At 40.7% G+C, this 16,885-nt stretch overlaps 1 long non-coding RNA gene across 1 annotated transcript; it reads right to left on the reverse strand.

The window, feature by feature from the left end:
- Nucleotides 1–7,137: 7,137 nt before the first annotated feature.
- LOC123652999 lies at nt 7,138–16,636 on the reverse strand. The gene is made up of 3 exons (XR_006742603.1): nt 16,498–16,636; nt 8,243–8,246; nt 7,138–7,148 (listed from the first exon to the last, which is right to left on the reverse strand). It is a non-coding gene; the product is annotated as an uncharacterized LOC123652999 (long non-coding RNA).
- Nucleotides 16,637–16,885: the final 249 nt, after the last annotated feature.

Here is a 16,885-nt window from a genome sequence, read left to right on the forward strand (position 1 = left end):
AATTGTTTCTCCCTCCCCCTCCCCCCATAGTTCCCCTCCACCTGGTCCCCACTCCACCCTCTGCCCTTACCTCCCACCCATGGCTGTCCTCATGCGTAGGTTTATGGTTTTGTTCAGCCTCTTCCCATACCCCCCACACAGACACCCCTTTCCCCTGAGAATTATCAATCCCCTCCCATTCTATGCCCCTGATTCTATTATATTCACCAGTTTATTCTGTTCCTCGGAGTTTTAATTCAGTTGGCTTTTAGATTCACTAGTTGATAGATAATGACATGACATTTTAATATACCCAGTACAGAATATATTTTGTCAGGATGGAGGAGCCAAACCTACATGAGAGGAAATTTCAAACGTGGCATTAAATGAAAACAAAAATGTGTGTGCTTCCTACAACTTCAGCGCTGTGTAACCTTTTGACCTTAAAGTAGTTAGTGATATGTCAGGCCAGTGGTCGGCAAACTGCAGCTCTTGAGCCACATGCGGCTCTTTGGCCCCTTGAGTGTGGCTCTTCCACCAAATACCACGTGTGGGTGCGCATGTACAGTGTAATCGAAACTTCGTGGCCCATGCGCAGAAGTCGGTTTTCGGCTCTCCAAAGAAATTTCAATCATTGTGCTGTTGATAATTAGCTCTGTTGACTAATGAGTTTGCTGACCACTGTGTCAGGCTATTCCATACAGCACACTTTCTTCTTAAGATGAGTGCAATATTTCAGAGATGAGAAAGCAAGGAGAAATCAGCTATGTAAACGAATACTTTTTACAGATGTTTTGCCTATCCCAATTTTGCATTTTGAATGGAACCCTCCTCATCAGACATTTTCTTTAAGCAAACACCAGTGTCTGCCCCTTGTGCTCTGAGCTGTCTTTTTCTGCCAGGAGGAAGAAAGAATATCCATGGAAACTTTTATGCATTAAGGGGAACAGATGCCGGCTTAGAATTCCACCAAGAGCAATATCAAGCAGCTCTCATAACAAAGAAAATTTCATTCTTTGGAATCACCAGTTGTTTTGGGTCCAGGTTAAGGATGATATTAACTAGCCTGGAATTGGCAATCTATTGTACATGGGTCGAGTCCAGTTGCTGCTGACTATACCAGTACCGGGCTAATACTGGGACAGCTAGGGAATCGTGCCATTCAGAGAAATGGAAAAGTGAAATTGAAGTATAAAATGACTTAGACTCCACTCTGTCCTTTGCTCACACTGCCAATTTAAAAGCCTTGCGTTTTGATCTTCTCGGGAGCAATGCCACATAAATGCATTCTTTCTCTGTGTGTCCAGGGCGGGGGTGATGGGCGGGGATGCATGATTTAAGCGTATATTGCCATGACCTGCAAGAAGCTCAAGACAGAACCGTTTTTGCAAAGCAGATTAGTTCCCCCTGTGAGTGCCCAGATATGGAGCCTGGAGAGTGTTTGGCTCACTGTTGGCAAGCTGTCTGGTTCCTGCCAACCCTGAGTTCTCTGGGATGACAGCAGGCATTGTCGTGGCTGCTGCCTGACAAGTGGAAGAGCGAGAGGGGCAAGATGAGGGAAGGAAATGCCATTGCAGTGCAACCCCCAGAGCTTCTGCATGCAGCACAGCAGCTGAGCAAACACCCGGCAGGTCACAGGCCGGTGAGTCACTCTCCTCTGAGCTGAGATAGGGTGTCACCCATGCGAGCAAGAGGCTCCTTGACTGAAGCTAATTTTGGAAATGTCTCATCTTGGAGTTCACAGCGGTAAGGGCACACTAAGGTCCCACACAATGAGTGTCACACAAACATTTTTGGAGGATTTGTTTTTAAATCTTTATTGAGTACTTCCTTTGTATGCACTCTATGCTAGGCGCTATGAATACAACGGTGAGTAAAACTGTAGTCTATGCCCTCATGCACTCTTGCATGGTGACAGACATTTGTTAAATTATTACACAAATAAATACAAAGAAATTATCATTGTAATCCTATCTAATAAAGATGGAATATGCAAATTGACCGTAACTCTACAACAAAGATGGTGGCGCCCACAGCCAACAAGGAGGGAATATGCAAATGGATGTGACAAGGCAAGAGGCAGAAGGTGGCTCTGGGCCAGAACGAAGGCAGTGTCAGCAGCCAGTGGAAGGAAGGCCTATTCTTGCATGAATATTTGTGCATCAGGCCTCTAGTATTTACATAACTAAGACAATGGAATTCTAAATATATTTGTGACAGACAGTCTTACAGATGAGTAACAGTATTCTTCAAAGAAAAGCTGCCATGGTAATTTCCAAGGTAAAAGAAAAAATAAAACCTTCTCCAGAAATGGACTATATATTCAAAGCCTGCAAATAGATTTTAATCTCAGGTCTTAAAAATCTTATAAAAAGGTCAGTGAGCGACCGTGATGAGAAAATAACAAGGAGTCTGAGCATCCATTAGATGAGAATGAGATCAATCAAATTTGGGTACAAAGAGAGGACAGTACAGTAAAGTAATTGGAGCTGTGCACAGAAAAAGTTACCCAGGAGATATGAACAGATCTAAGCGAGGATAAACATCCGCTACACAGATCTTAATAACGCTTCTTGTCGATGCGAGCAGAATCCCAGAAGAGAGGCTGCAAAGTTGAACAATTCATTGGCTGGCGATAGAAGAAAATAAAATGTGCAAACAGCTAGAGAGGGCCTTAGATGTTATTGTAAAGTTAATGCGCTGTGGAAAGGAGCGGGGAGATCAACAGACCAAGCTCCGCTGTATCAACCAAAGTTCAGAAAAGTGGCTAAGAGAATTCACTGCCCCTTTCTCCTCTTCTATACACAGAGGAAGCGATCTGCCCAGGAATCGTTATAGGAGGCTTGACACAGACGCCTTTAACAATCAGATGAACTGGAAAACATCATTAGCAGCCAAAGGAAAGAAAACATAATTAATCACAGAGAAGACTCATCTTTCTAAATGGGAGACGGATAAAATGAAAGCTTGGAAAAATAGCATGGACCTTCATGCTGGGGCAGGCGGGACAATGCCTTTTTTTGAAACATATGTTTTAAGGAATGTTTTTCTCTTAAAAAAATTTTTTTAAAATTGATTTCAAAGAGGAAGGGGAGAGAGAGAAAGAGATAGAAACATCAATGATGACAGAGAATCATTGATTGGCTGCCTCCTGCATGGCCCCCTACCAGGCATCAAGCTTGCTGGGAATCAAACCTTGGCCTTCTGGTTCATAGGTTGACACTCATCCACCGAGCCACACCCATACTGGCTGTGTTAGAACTTTTTTCTATATGTCAAGGGGGATGGTTTGGTTAGCTCCGTCCTCGATGCCCCTAGTAAATCTTCCTGAACTTTGCTTCCCCCGTTTCCCAGCCCTGCGCCCCACTTGCTCACCGTTTATTCTCAAATCATTTTATTTCTCTGACCTGTTTGTTGAGAAAGTACAGAACTCCAGGCCAAATCCTCTCTCCCACGTTGCCCCGCCATGAAAGACTTCTCTCTATCCAGCCTTACCTCCAATTCTCCAGGTTCAGATGAGGGGGATGGGGATGCATTTTGTGCTTTTTACTTTCACCAGCTCCAACCTCAACCCTGATCTTAGTGTTTTCCATCTTTATTCAATAAAGACTTGATCCGAAGATCGACCAAGATGACCTTAATGTTTCCATCATCTCAGCTATTACCTCCACTGGGAAATTTAGACCAGGCTACACCCCTCCGATACTTGATGGGAGTTTACTCAGTGTCTGCCACCCGGCCAGTATTGCTCAGTGGTTGATTGTCAACCTATGAACCAGGAGGTAACATTTCGATTCCCGGTTGGGGCACATGCCTGCGCTGTGGGCTCGCTCACTCCCCAGTTGTGATCAGTGCAGGAGGCTGCTGATCAATGATTCTCTGTCATTATTGATGTTTCTATCTCTTCCTCCCTCTCCCTTCCTCTCTGAAATTAATAAAAATACATTTAAACAATAAAAGAATGATATATTAGCATGAAATATTAGCATGTGGTCTACCTGAAAAAATATGGTTGTCGTTCTTTTAAGTTACTGAGATACTAATTTAGGAAAGTGTGAGGGGGGAAAAAACGAGGAATGAAAATTTGGGATGGTCATTATCCAGATGCTTTTATTTTTTCTCTGTAGGTTGGGAAGATGTATTGAATATAATGGAGCTGGGTTTGGTGAGGAACCTTTTGAAACCTTTCCAATGCTGAAAAATACTTGTGGGATAAGGACATTCAAATTCTGTCAGAAGGCACACTGCATCTTGTTATTTCTTCAGTATTTAAAAATGATCCCACTGCTTCTTCAATCCCAGCTAGAGCTAATTTAACGAGAAAATATGGAGGCCTTCACTCTCTTGCTGAAGGGCAGGTCAAGGAAGGTTGATTTCTTTCCAGTATACACTTTAGTTTTTGCAGCAAAACTTCTCTGGTTTTCCTCCCCTTGCAAATTGCAGCTTACCTTGTCAGGTTTTCTCTCGCAAGAGGATAGGTAATGGCAAGATAGTGAGTTAATACTAGTTAGATCACTGATTAGTATTAATCGAGTTAATACTAACTAGATCAGGCTATGGGTTGACAGATGCTAAGTAATTGAACCGAAAGCTGTAGCTACAGTGATTCATACACAATTCTGTAACAGCACATGACAACATACCCTCCCAGCCCTCACTGGTTTGGCTCAGTGGATAGAGTATGGGCCTGTGGACTGAAAGGTCCCGGGTTCCATTCAGGTCAAGGGCACATGCCTGGTTTTCAGGCTTGATCCCCAGTAGGGGGAGTGCAGGAGGCAGCCGATCAATGATTCTTTCTCATCACTGATGCTTCTATCTCTCTCTCCTCCTTTCCCTTCCTCTTTGAAATCAATATAAATATTTAAAAAAATAAAAAAAATAAAACATAGCTTTCCATTACATCCACTGAATATTTTCCATCCACCAGGTCTTCTTCTGAGCACTTGACATCAAGTAATGTACCTAATCCTTTCAATTTCCCTTGTAGACAGGTATTATATTCCTTTTTTTTTTTTTTCAACCAAAGAAACAAAAAAACAGAGTTTTAGTAACTTGGTCAAAGTCACACAAGTTGAAAGTGGAAAGTGGTTTGGCTCCAGACTCATGTTATTGAATTTCAGAATTCATCCTAAATAAAATACAAGGTGCCAGTACTTTTAAAATTATACTTCCCTTTGTACTATTTAAATATTAATAATATACTTGATATAAAAACTTGTTTCAATTTTGAGGACTCAAAGGATCATCCTATCTTTCTTTCCTGTGTTTTCTTTTATAATAACACATTCTCATCTTTGTCCTCATTTTTTCCTTTTCCATTATTTCTGCCACAGCACTTTTCAGATGCTGGCTTTTATTCATGTCACAATTTAACTGCTTTTATAAGGCTTATTATCTGCATTCATTCTTCTAAGACTTTCAAAAATATCAACTTATTTAACCTCTTATATAAGTTATAACCCATTGAGTGGTATGTTTTCATTATCCCCATTTCACAGATGGAAAAACAGAGGCAGAGAGAGGTCTAGGGATGTTTTCAAGGTCACAGAGCTCATAAATGGTGAAGCTGGGATTTGACCTCCTGCATTTCAGACAGGATCCAAGGGCCATGCTGCTCGTTGGCTATGCTACCTATGCTTGTCTGTCTTTAAAAGAAGCCTTTAATATTGAACATGATCTCCTAGAGTAGAATGAAGTCTCTCTTATATATGTAAATACATTTCAGAGAGAAGGGAGAGGGAGAGAGAGAGAGAGAGATAGAAACATCAATGATGAGAATCATTAATTGGCTGCCTCCTGCACGCCCCCTACTGGGGATTGAGCCTACAACCCAGGCATGTGCCCTGATCGGAATCGAAACTGTGACCTACTGGTACATAGGTTGACACTCAACCACTGAGCCACACTGACCGGGCAAAGGTGTTCTATTGATATTCAACACAGTGTCCATGGAAATGGTTACTAGGGTAAAGGGAAGTCTTAATCCAAAGAATTTAGATGTCATTTCTGTTGTAGGAGACACGGTATACCCACTGATTAGAATGAATATATATATATTTTTTGGTGGGTGGTCTGGGGATACGTTTCAAGCCAGAAGAAGAAAACGAAGGAAAGTAAAATAACAAGGTCAGGGTCAGCAGATTTGTCTTTGTTGCTGTTGCCGAGAGAGAAAGAACGACAAGTGAGTCGCTGGCAGGAAGCCTAGGCAGCAGAGGCTGACACTGTCGCCTTATTTCATAGCGAGCCGAAAATGCTGACGCGAACTTGAGGCCTCCGGCAGGTAAGCAGAGGGTGCAGACTGCTCAGTGACAGCATCCCATTGTGATCCTGCGATCTCTTAATACCTAGCAGGGTCAGCCATGGGAAACGATGACAAGGAAGGATGGGAGGGAAAATCAAAAGCTTCTCTTTGCTACCTGGAGCTTTAGGGCCATGATGATGTTGGCCTTTTTATCACAGTCTTTAAAAACGTTATTTTTCCTGATACCACCTTTGTCCCTCCTAGGTGTTCGTATTCCTCACCACTCTGTTCATGATGACAAGATTCCCGTGACTTTCTCTACAGCCACCGTTAGACGCTCTCTTAAAATTGATGACATTGTCATGGCTGGCTCAACTTTTTCTTATTTAGTTTTCACTGTGGTTCCCCCTTCTGCTGTTTTCCCCCCCTGAGGCAATGGCCTATGCTTGGGTAAATGATACCATTGAAGCTATTTTTGAGTCCCATTTCCTTAAACAGAAGCTCTCTTTTATTTGAGAGTGGAGGTTACTGCAATGATATATTATGCCTTATGGGCAATCCATTTGCATTTTAACTGGCGCCTTTTGAATGGCTGGCTCCATGGAAGGAACTTGTAACCCTGACATTACAAGGAAAGAGGTTGTTAAAGAACATTCTCTCCCCTCCCACTCCCCCTCCCCCAAACCATATCATTCTGGTCGTGTTTGTTCAAGTCTCTTTTCTAAAAGGAACCCCTGCTTCCCTTACTCAAATCTAGGATGCTGGAGACAAATCTATTGTCACTGGAAGCACTCATTTAGCAGATATGCATTCTCTACCTACTAAATAGCAGGTATTAAGCTTGGCATCAGAGTAGCACAAATAAATAGACAGTCCCTGCACTCAAGGAGGTCAAGGCCAATAGGGGAGATGGACAACATTTAAAAGGCTATCAAAATAAAGTAGCAGAGATAAGCACAAGGATTTCAGGGGCTTTAAAAAAGGTACTTAACAGAGGAGACAGTAGATTAGGCATCAGTTGAAAATTGAGAAAGAGCTCCTGAGTGGCCTAATATCTAAGTTATCCAAGTATCAGTTGTACTGTTATCTTTATGAGTTGATATAAAAATATGTAAGAGAAAGAAGGAGGAGGTAAGGAAGGAGAAAGGGATGCTAGTTAAGGAGAAGGAAGAGCATTGACAGAAAAAGAAACCAAGGTGTGTGTGGAGCTGTGAGTGATTGTATGTAAACAGAGCCTGAATAGGGGAAGCTTAAAGCCTGAGATGGAGAAGGAATTATGGGCCAGGCAGAACAAACTTCTTTAAAAAAATATATATATATATATATATATATATATATATATATATATATATATATTTATTTTTTTATTTTTTTACAGAGAGGAAAGGAGAGGGATAGTTAAAAACATCCATGAGAGAGAAACATTGATTCAGCAGTCTTTTGCACACTTCCCAGTGGGGATGTGCCCCAACCAAGGTATATGCCTTTGACTGGAATTGAACCTGGGAGCCTTCAGCCCGCAGGCCAACGCTCTATCCACTGAGCCAAACTGTTTGGGCCAGAATAAACTTCTTAAAGGAAAATATCTCCCTTGATTTCTTTCTAAGTTCAGGAATTCCTAAATTTAAAGACATATTTTAACATAGAATAATGGATCTTCCAGGTATATTGAAGTACTTCTTTATGTATTTACTGGCATGTCATAATGGCACACATACATAAGTTACCATTTTTCCTCTCTGTCTTGGGATTTCTCCACCATCTAAATCTCTCATTTCCTCTCTGAGATGATGACCTTCATAAATGAATAGTGTCTCGGGAGTTCAGAAATGAAACATTTATTTGAAGATGGGTGTAGGGTTTTCTTTTCCATTTAATCGGGATTTAACATAGAAAAGTACTTAGCATAGAAGACAGTGTTGTACCTAAATATATAGACCCTGTTATGACAATTGCCTATGCCTTTGAATTCACATATACCATATTTATAGAGCAGGTAGAATACTACCTTAACCTATTTACCTTCCTCCCAAAGATACCAATGAGTAGAATGCCAGAGACATTATCAGGTGAAGACAATCATGTACTCAGAGGAGTCTCTCAAGAGTCCTGGGCATTTTATCCATCTAAATTGGGTGTCGTATATGACACCTGTCTTAAGGGATCTCTTATAAGATCCCACAAATCTTTGGCAAGACATTTATGCTCTAGAGTAGGGGTGTCGAACTCAATCAGAGAAGGGGCCAAAATCTAAAATCCAGCCTAAATCGCGGGCCGAATGGTTTACTGAACAGTCATAAACTGTCATTGTGATGGAAACGCAGCGGAGTGCAGTGATGACAGCGCGGTGCGGGCCACATTTCAAGACCTGGCGGGACGGATTTGGCCCGCGGGCCTTGTGTTTGACGCATGTGCTCTAGAGACTTCAGGTTCTTCTCTAATAAAATGATAAATATAAGTACCTATAAAATAATGCACCACCCTGTCCAAAAAGTTTAAGAGTCTGTTTAAGAGCATTCATATATGCACATTTCATATTATAATTCCAATCTCTATATATAAAAGGCTAATATGCAAAGTGTCCCCTTGGCAGTTTGACCAGGAGACCAGGAGTTCGATTGCTCACTATGACATGCACTGACCACCAGGGGGTGGCATGGAACATGGTGCACCTCTGAGGGAGTGAGGGGAGGATGAGGTGGGGAGGCGGGGAACTTGATTGGCCCTGATTGCAGGCCAGGCCTAGGGAACCTGCCTGTGCATGAATTTTGTGCACCGGGCCTCTAGTTGATTTATATAAGCCTAAAGTACACTAGTCAGTGATGGTTTCTTTCTTTTTAATGATCTTCATTTTAACATTTATTATAATAGTAGCTTAAGTGAACTTCTAAAATATTAGTTTAACCTTGGCACTCGGAGGAATTACCTACTCACAATATTTCCCCCATTAAAAAAAAAGTCAGTATTTTTGAAATGTCAAATTAACATTAAAAGGACAAAAATTAAAGCTCTTCTTTGATTTGATCTTACAAAACTCTTAAAAATTGGCCATAACATATATCAAAAAGGCATGTCATATTCTTAACACAAAAACTAATCAGTAAAAGATTCAGGTACCTGGCAGCGTATGTGAACTTTGGAAATGCTAAAACATTGAATTTTACTTTTGGGCGACAGTGTTCTTGGAAAAGAACATTTCCATTTCTTGTTTACTCACATTAAATAATAATTACAGACATTTTGTGGTTCCTTATGCTCATTTTGGCAAAGGAAGGAATTTAAGTTCATTCTCATGAATTTCCTCTGGGACTTAACATATAATTTCTGTCAAGATATTTTGATAGATGGCAGTTTGGGAAGATTAAGTGATTCATTTAATGTGACAGAAGGAAGTCCCTGTGCAGAGCTAAGAATGGAATTCAGCTCACTGTAATCAAGAAATCTTCTCTATCTCTTATTTTAAAACAAGTTTTAGTTTTCCTGCAGAATTAAAAGACTCATTATAAGCCATTTGTTGAATCTGAGTTGGTTAGTGGATCTTTGGATCCACCTGCCAGACTTTTCTAGTGGAATATAAACTCATTTTTTTCTTTATTTATTTTCTTTAGTTTTTAAATATATATTTTATTGATTTTTTACAGAGAGAAAGAGAGAGGGATAGAGACTTAGAAACATCAATGAGAGAGAAACATCGATCATCTGCCTCCTGCACACCCCCTACTGGGGATGTGCCTGCAACCAAGGTACATGCCTTTGACTGGAATCAAACCTGGGACCTTTCAGTCCGCAGGCTGATGCTCTATACACTGGGCCAGACCAGATAGGGCAGATGACCCTACTTTAGCATGACTTACTCTTCTCCAACTTGTCAGCTGCCTATCCAGTATTAAAAAGAATCGAGCAAACCCTCCCCGGAAAACATGAAAAGTACTATGGATCTTTCTGAACATGTTTTTACCTGGGGGTTTGTAGGTGCTTTTATCCCCAAAGGAATTTTCATAGATTTCTAGTAGTTTTCCAGTAAATGTTCACATTTTTGAAATTATTGAACATTTTAATAGTGTTGCAGATGAAATGAGATTGGCTGGTTTCCACTGTACAAAAAAAAAAAAAAAAAAAAAAAGGGACGAGAGAAGGAGAAATCCAGCCTTAAAATATAAAAGCTCAGGGAGAGAGGATTGAACTCTGAAAACATTTTGAAGGCTGTGTGCACAGTAACTTCAGATCCCTTGATCTGATCTCTAATTACCGGAATAAGGGTCACCTTTTACACTTGAAAGGGATTATAAACATATGAAAGCGTTTTTTCCCCAGATAGGTGATCTTGTGGAGAGAGATTGAAGAATAGTTCAGATACTTTAATTGATGGGTGTGGGGGTGGGTGTGGGGGTGGGGGATGCATGTGGGGAGTGCTGTCAAAGGGAGTTAGAGGCCCTTCCGTGTAACATCTTAAAAAACCACTTACTGGAAAGCTTCAATGATTGATCTGCTCCAGGATGACATCTTCTTCATATTTCTACACGTTTAATGTTAATAGAGGCATTTAATACTTCTTGTCCATTGGTTCCAATAATTGTGTGGCTACAAATTACTCGTTACATTGCTGGCAAGTTATCACCTTAAGCTTCCCTCCTCCTCCTCCCCCCTCCTAAATCTTAAAGAGAAAACACATAGGTACATATTGAAGGGGTGGGTCTCTTTAATTTTTATTTTTTAAATATATTTTATTGATTTTTTTTACAGAAAGGAAGAGAGAGGGATAGAGAGTTCGAAACATCAATGAGAGAGAATCATTGATCAGCTGCCTCCTGCACACCTCCCACTGGGGATGTGCCCGCAACCAAGGTACTTGCCCTTGACCGGAATCGAACCTGGGACCTTTCAGTCTGCAGGCCGACACTCTATCCACTGAGCCAAACCGGTTTTGGCAAGGGTCTCTTTTAGAGATTGAATTGGGGGAGGTAGCCTCTGCTCTGGGCCATGCATTAGGTTTTGGGGGAGCTGTTGCCTCCTCCACGTTAGCCAGAGCACTAACGTGCTTCCTTACAGGTGGCCCAAGCATATGGGCCCATCCCTTATTCAGGGTCATTCCTTGTTGTCTTTTGAACTTCAACCAACTCTTTCACTTTGCACGTCAAGAGGTCCATAGACAATAGGATCCATACTTTATGCCAGATCATTTTTTATTTTTTTTTTGCATATCATTTCTACTCTTGATTATGTTCTTTCTGTGTATACAGTACTCTGGTAACATTCTCTGTCCTAACTGTGTTTATCTGTGTGTGTCTTCTCTTCATATTGGAAATTCCTCTGTGTAGGAAAATCTCTTACAGGGCAAGCACTATCTTAAAATGAGTAGATTTTGAAGAAATATTGGATGCAATGGGAAACTCAAATCCAGATTTGGCTGGATCTTACTCTGGTTATCAATGCTTATGCGTCACAATAATCAGCAGTTTTAAAACAAATTAAGAAAAGAATCAGGTTGAAACCAGTTTGGCTCAGTGGATAGAGCGTCAGTCTGCGGACTGAAAGGTCCCAGGTTCGATTGCGGTCAAGGGCATGTACCTTGGTCGCGGGCACATCTCCAGTGGGGGGTGTGCAGGAGGCAGCTGATCGATGTTTTTTCCTCTCATCGATGTTTCTAACTCATCCCTCTCCCTTCTTCTCTGTAAAAAAATCAATAAAATACATTTTAAAAAAAAACAGAAAGAAAAGGCGGGTACAATACAATAGATACCGAGAGAGAGCAGCATGTGCCTTTATTCCCAGCCCGTGGTTATCATTGTTCCATTTTATTGTTGGTTTCTGTTGCTAGTCTCTTATATGGGCCTTACTAATAAATTAAACCCTATTATGTAGGAAAACAATATAGACAGGGTGTGGTACTGTCCATGGTTTCAGGCCCCCGTGGGAGTGTTGGTACATATCCCCAGGAATTGGGGCGGGGGGAGGGGGTGGAGGAGGGGGCTCGCGATGTGTGTGTGTGACTTTTACATAATATGGTGGCAACTGTCTTCTTTTTTTTTTTATATTTTTTTTATTGTTGATAGTATTACAGATCATTTCTCACTTGTCCCCTTCCCCCTTTCACCCCTTCTCCCAGCCTTTACTCCCCTCATCTCTTCTCCCCGCCCCCCCCCCCCCCAGGTCTTTACTAACCTATTTCCCATGCCCATGGGCTGTACATATAAATATATAAGTTCTTTGGTTTATTTCTTCTCATCCTCTTAACCCCACTTCGAGGTATGTCAGTCTGCCCCATGCCTCCCCGCTTCCCTTCTTGTTTTGTTGGTCAGTTCATTTTGTTCATCAGGTGCCACAAATACAGGCAGTCTTGGGGTTACGTTGTTTCGTGGTTACCATCTCCCACTTATTTATATAAAAAAAAGTTCAGTCATTTCGTCGTATGTACATATGTGCTTTATGGTTATTTTTATTATTTATTTACCACAAATAAATGTCAGGGATTGTTATCTATCTATCTATCTATCTATCTATCTATCTATAAGATATATATATATATATATATATATATATATATATATTTTTTTTTTTTTTTTTACTGTTTCACTTCATTACTGCTGTGTGTGTGCTCCCTGTGAGTGATGAGGTGCTAACGTAGGTGGGTACTGACTTAGGAGGAACTTTGAGTGGTTCTGCTCCTGTTTCTGAAAGAAGTGTTTGCACTCAGAGTCATTCTGGAATGTTCCAAATGCTCAGGAGCAAGAACCCCTCTCCCCTCAAAGTTGTGGGGGGATGACCCCCTCTTCCTGACCAGCGACTGGAGTTGTGGGGAATGTATCACTCGCCAGATGCTCTGCCGAGCTCTTTTAATTAATTATTTATTTATTTATTTATATTTTTTAATATATGTTTTATTGATTTTGTACAGAGAGGAAGGGAGAGAGATACAGAGTTAGAAACATCGATGAGAGAGAGTCATCGATCAGCTGCCTCTTGCACACCCCCTACTGGGGATATGCCCGCAACCAAGGTACATGCCCTTGACCGGAATCGAACCCCGGACCTTTCAGTCCCCAAGCCGACGCTCTATCCATTGAGCCAAACCGGTTTCGGCTTTGCCGAGCTCTTTTATGTGCATTATCTCATCAGATCCTCACCATCATCTCAGAAATTAAGGGTGACCCTTGTGTCTCTTATAATTGGCAAAAACACTGGAGCTGGAGGGGTTGCATAATTTATAATAGTTCGCAAATTTAGCAAATGAGCACAGCCGGGACTTTGAGTGCCAAGAATTTGACACCAGAATCTATGGACTCATTCCCCTTTTCTATCGACACTGCAGAAACCAGTCTCCTGGCATTGCTGTTGCCTGTGATTTTATTTCATATCTGCTGTGTCTCCAGTCTCGGAACGCTTGGACAAGTTCAGTGACTATCCAGAGCCTGAGTTTCCGGATCTATAAAGAGTGAATTAGCCGAAACTGATTTGGCTCAGTGGATAGAGCATGTCTGCAGATTGAAAGGTCCCAAGTTCGATTCTTCCTGCACACTCTCCACATCCCCAGTGGAGAGTGTGCAGGAAGAAGCTGGTTGGTGTTTTTCTCTCATCAGTGTTTCTAGCTCTCTATCCCTCTCCCTTCTTCTCTGTAAAAAAAAAATCAACAAAATATATTTTTAAAAAAGAGTGAATTATCACAGGTATTTTCTGGGCTTGTTGCAATAATTAAAAAAGAAAGAACAAAGTATAAAATGCTTAGCCGTGTGTGGTGAGTCGACTGTATAATAATTAAGGCCATCATCCAGGAACCTGGACAGTGTCATATGTCCTAGAAAAGGGACAGACATAGGGATTTGCAAATGGAAGATGAAGGCAAGCAGATCAATGGCTGCCATCTAGCATCGACCACAGCATTGGGGAAAGTAGCTATTTATCAATTTAGCTGACTGATAGAATGTGTGCACCTCAATATATTGCCTCTCTTTAAAATGTAATATAATGCCTCTATCTAAAGCACATGTGTCAAACACAAGGCCCAGGGGCCAAATCCGTCCCGCCAGGCCTTGCAATGTGGCCCGCACCGCGCTGTCATCACTGCACTCCGCTGCGTTTCCATCACAATGACAGTTTATGACTGTTCAGTAATCCATTCGGCCCGCGATTTAGGCTGGATTTTAGATTTTGGCCCCTTCTCTGATTGAGTTCGACACCCCTAATCTAAAGACAAGATTAAAAACCAAACTTTGAGAATAGAGCAGAGTGACTTGGGTACCTGATACAACAGAATTTCTCAGTCACCTGGAAGAGCAGGGACTTTTTTCAGCCTCAAACAAGGAACGTGGTCCAACCTGGACCGTAGAGTAAGAGAAATCTCCTCTGGGTTAAGATAAAGACATTCTCATAGTCCCTTTTGGCCAAGAGTTTCCATCAAACCACCAAATGGCAGTATGAAAAGTCAGATTGTTATCTCCTGTGTGGCATCCGTAGTTCTGAAACCGGGCCATTTAAACTCTCAGGCCACATGCTCTCCGACTAATTTTCCTTGTGCTAGTGCAGAACCCATTCAGGGATTGTTTTGTAAAGTGATGTAACCTACAAGATTATCGAGATTCTCCTTCCCAAGTAATCAAAACATGGTGAGTAAAATCCCTAAATATTTGGGTTTGACTAGAAATCATTTCTTTTCTGTGTGTGCTTTAAGTTATGTATACAAGTCAACTTATTCCAGAAAGTCAATGCATTAAATTTTGAAAATTAGGAATGTTCTTGGCATTCATTATACAGATGGAGACATCTGTAAAATTTTTTTTTTATATTGTTTCTCAACACTACCGGTGAACATACCTATTGTCCACAACAAAGATCTTCATTATTAGAGAAACCCAAGTGACAAGATTCCTTAGCTTGGAACTGATTTGAGGACTTCATTGCCTGCTGAACTCCAAAACTTGTCTGAGCAAGACAAGAACAAGTATATTTGAACAGTCTTGACCTATTTTTTTGGTCTGTTAAAAGCAATGAATAACATTTACGGTCCATCAAAAGTCACCAGTTAAAATTAGTGGAATATTCAGCTTATTTTTTTATTTTTTTTATTAGAATTATATTTTAATAAAAATATAATAATAAAATTATATTTTATTAATTTTTTTTAAAGAGAGAAAGGGAGAGGGATAGAGAATTAGAAACATCGGTGAGAGAGAAACATTAATCAGCTGCCCCCTGCACACCTCCTACTAGGGAAGTGCCCGCAACCAAGGTACATGCCCTTGAATGGAATCAAACCTGGGATCCTTGAGTCCGCAGGCTGATGCTCTCCACTGAGCCAAACCGGTTAGGGCTTCAGCTTATGTCTTGTTGCAAGTGTCAGAAATGCAAATAGTTTGGGGGCTTTCATAAATAATATATTTATTCAGAAAAACTACTGATTTCTTTTCTCATTAAAATTTAAATTAAATCTATGTGTAACATATTTGAAACATTGATAACTTAAGCTCTTGAGATTATAGAGAAAAGTCCATTATAATGTGTTTTCATGAATGATGATTAAGTTTCAGAAAAATAAGGTAGACATCCAGGTTCCCCAGAGAAGAATAAAGGATTTGTCACATAAAGGCTGAAAGAACTGAGTCTCTACATACTGTGATGTGTCGCCCACTGAATATACACAGACTTAAGTGAAGAAAGAAGTTGTTTGCCTTTAGGAGTGAAATAAGGAATGAGATTAGGGTTGATTTTTGGAAAGCAAGGGAAAAGGAAATTCACATTTACCAGTTTCTTTCCTGTGTGGAAGAAGAATCAGAAACACATCCATTACAGAGAACATTTTTTTTTATTAGTATGCACATCATTAATTAGGGAGCCACTAACTTCAGGATAGAAGTTAATTAACTGTGAGATCAATACCTAATGCTGACTTTACTTTTTATATCTCTCTGCCAGCACCAGACCAGTAAAAGCAGTAATGTTTTGAAGTAAAACTTATCTGACCAGAACCTCAGTCGTTCCTGAGGTTCTCATGGAGAAAGAAAAGGCGGTTGTGTTTGTAAAACCTGGGCATTCCCTAATGGCTATGTAAAGCGAAGAAGATGATAGGATAACCCAAGTTATTCGAGTTATATCAATTTTATATCCCATTAACAATTTGTCACAAGTAAGATAATCCATTATTTTATCATAGTGTTTGCACATGCATAGTGTTATAATCATTTTTATTGTGTTAATACTATGGTCGGATATCCTCAGGGGTATCCTAGTATATGTTACATCTTCCTCTCATGCAGGTGAAGTATTGTCATATTTAAAGTGAGCACTGCAGCCAAAACCGGATTGAGTCAGTGGATAGAGCGTCGGCCTGAGGACTGAAAGGTCCCAGGTTCGATTCCAGTCAAGGGCATGTACCTTGGTTGCAGGAACATCCCCAATAGGAAGTGTGCAAGAGGCAGCTGATCGATGTCTATATCTCATCAATGTTTCTAACTCTCTATCCTTCTCCTTTCCTCTCTGTAAAAAATCAATAAAAAATATATATAAATAAATAAATAAATAAATAAATAAATAAATAAAGTGGCTCAGTGTCTCAACATCAACCTATGAACCAGGAGGTCACACTTTGTTTCCTAGTCAGAGCACATGCCCAGATTTCAGACTTGATCCCCAGTAGGGGGTGTGCAAGAGGCAGCCAATCAATGATTCTCTCTC

This window comes from Pipistrellus kuhlii, unplaced genomic scaffold (genome assembly GCF_014108245.1).
Source record: "Pipistrellus kuhlii isolate mPipKuh1 unplaced genomic scaffold, mPipKuh1.p scaffold_m20_p_25, whole genome shotgun sequence".
Lineage (NCBI taxonomy): Eukaryota > Metazoa > Chordata > Mammalia > Chiroptera > Vespertilionidae > Pipistrellus > Pipistrellus kuhlii.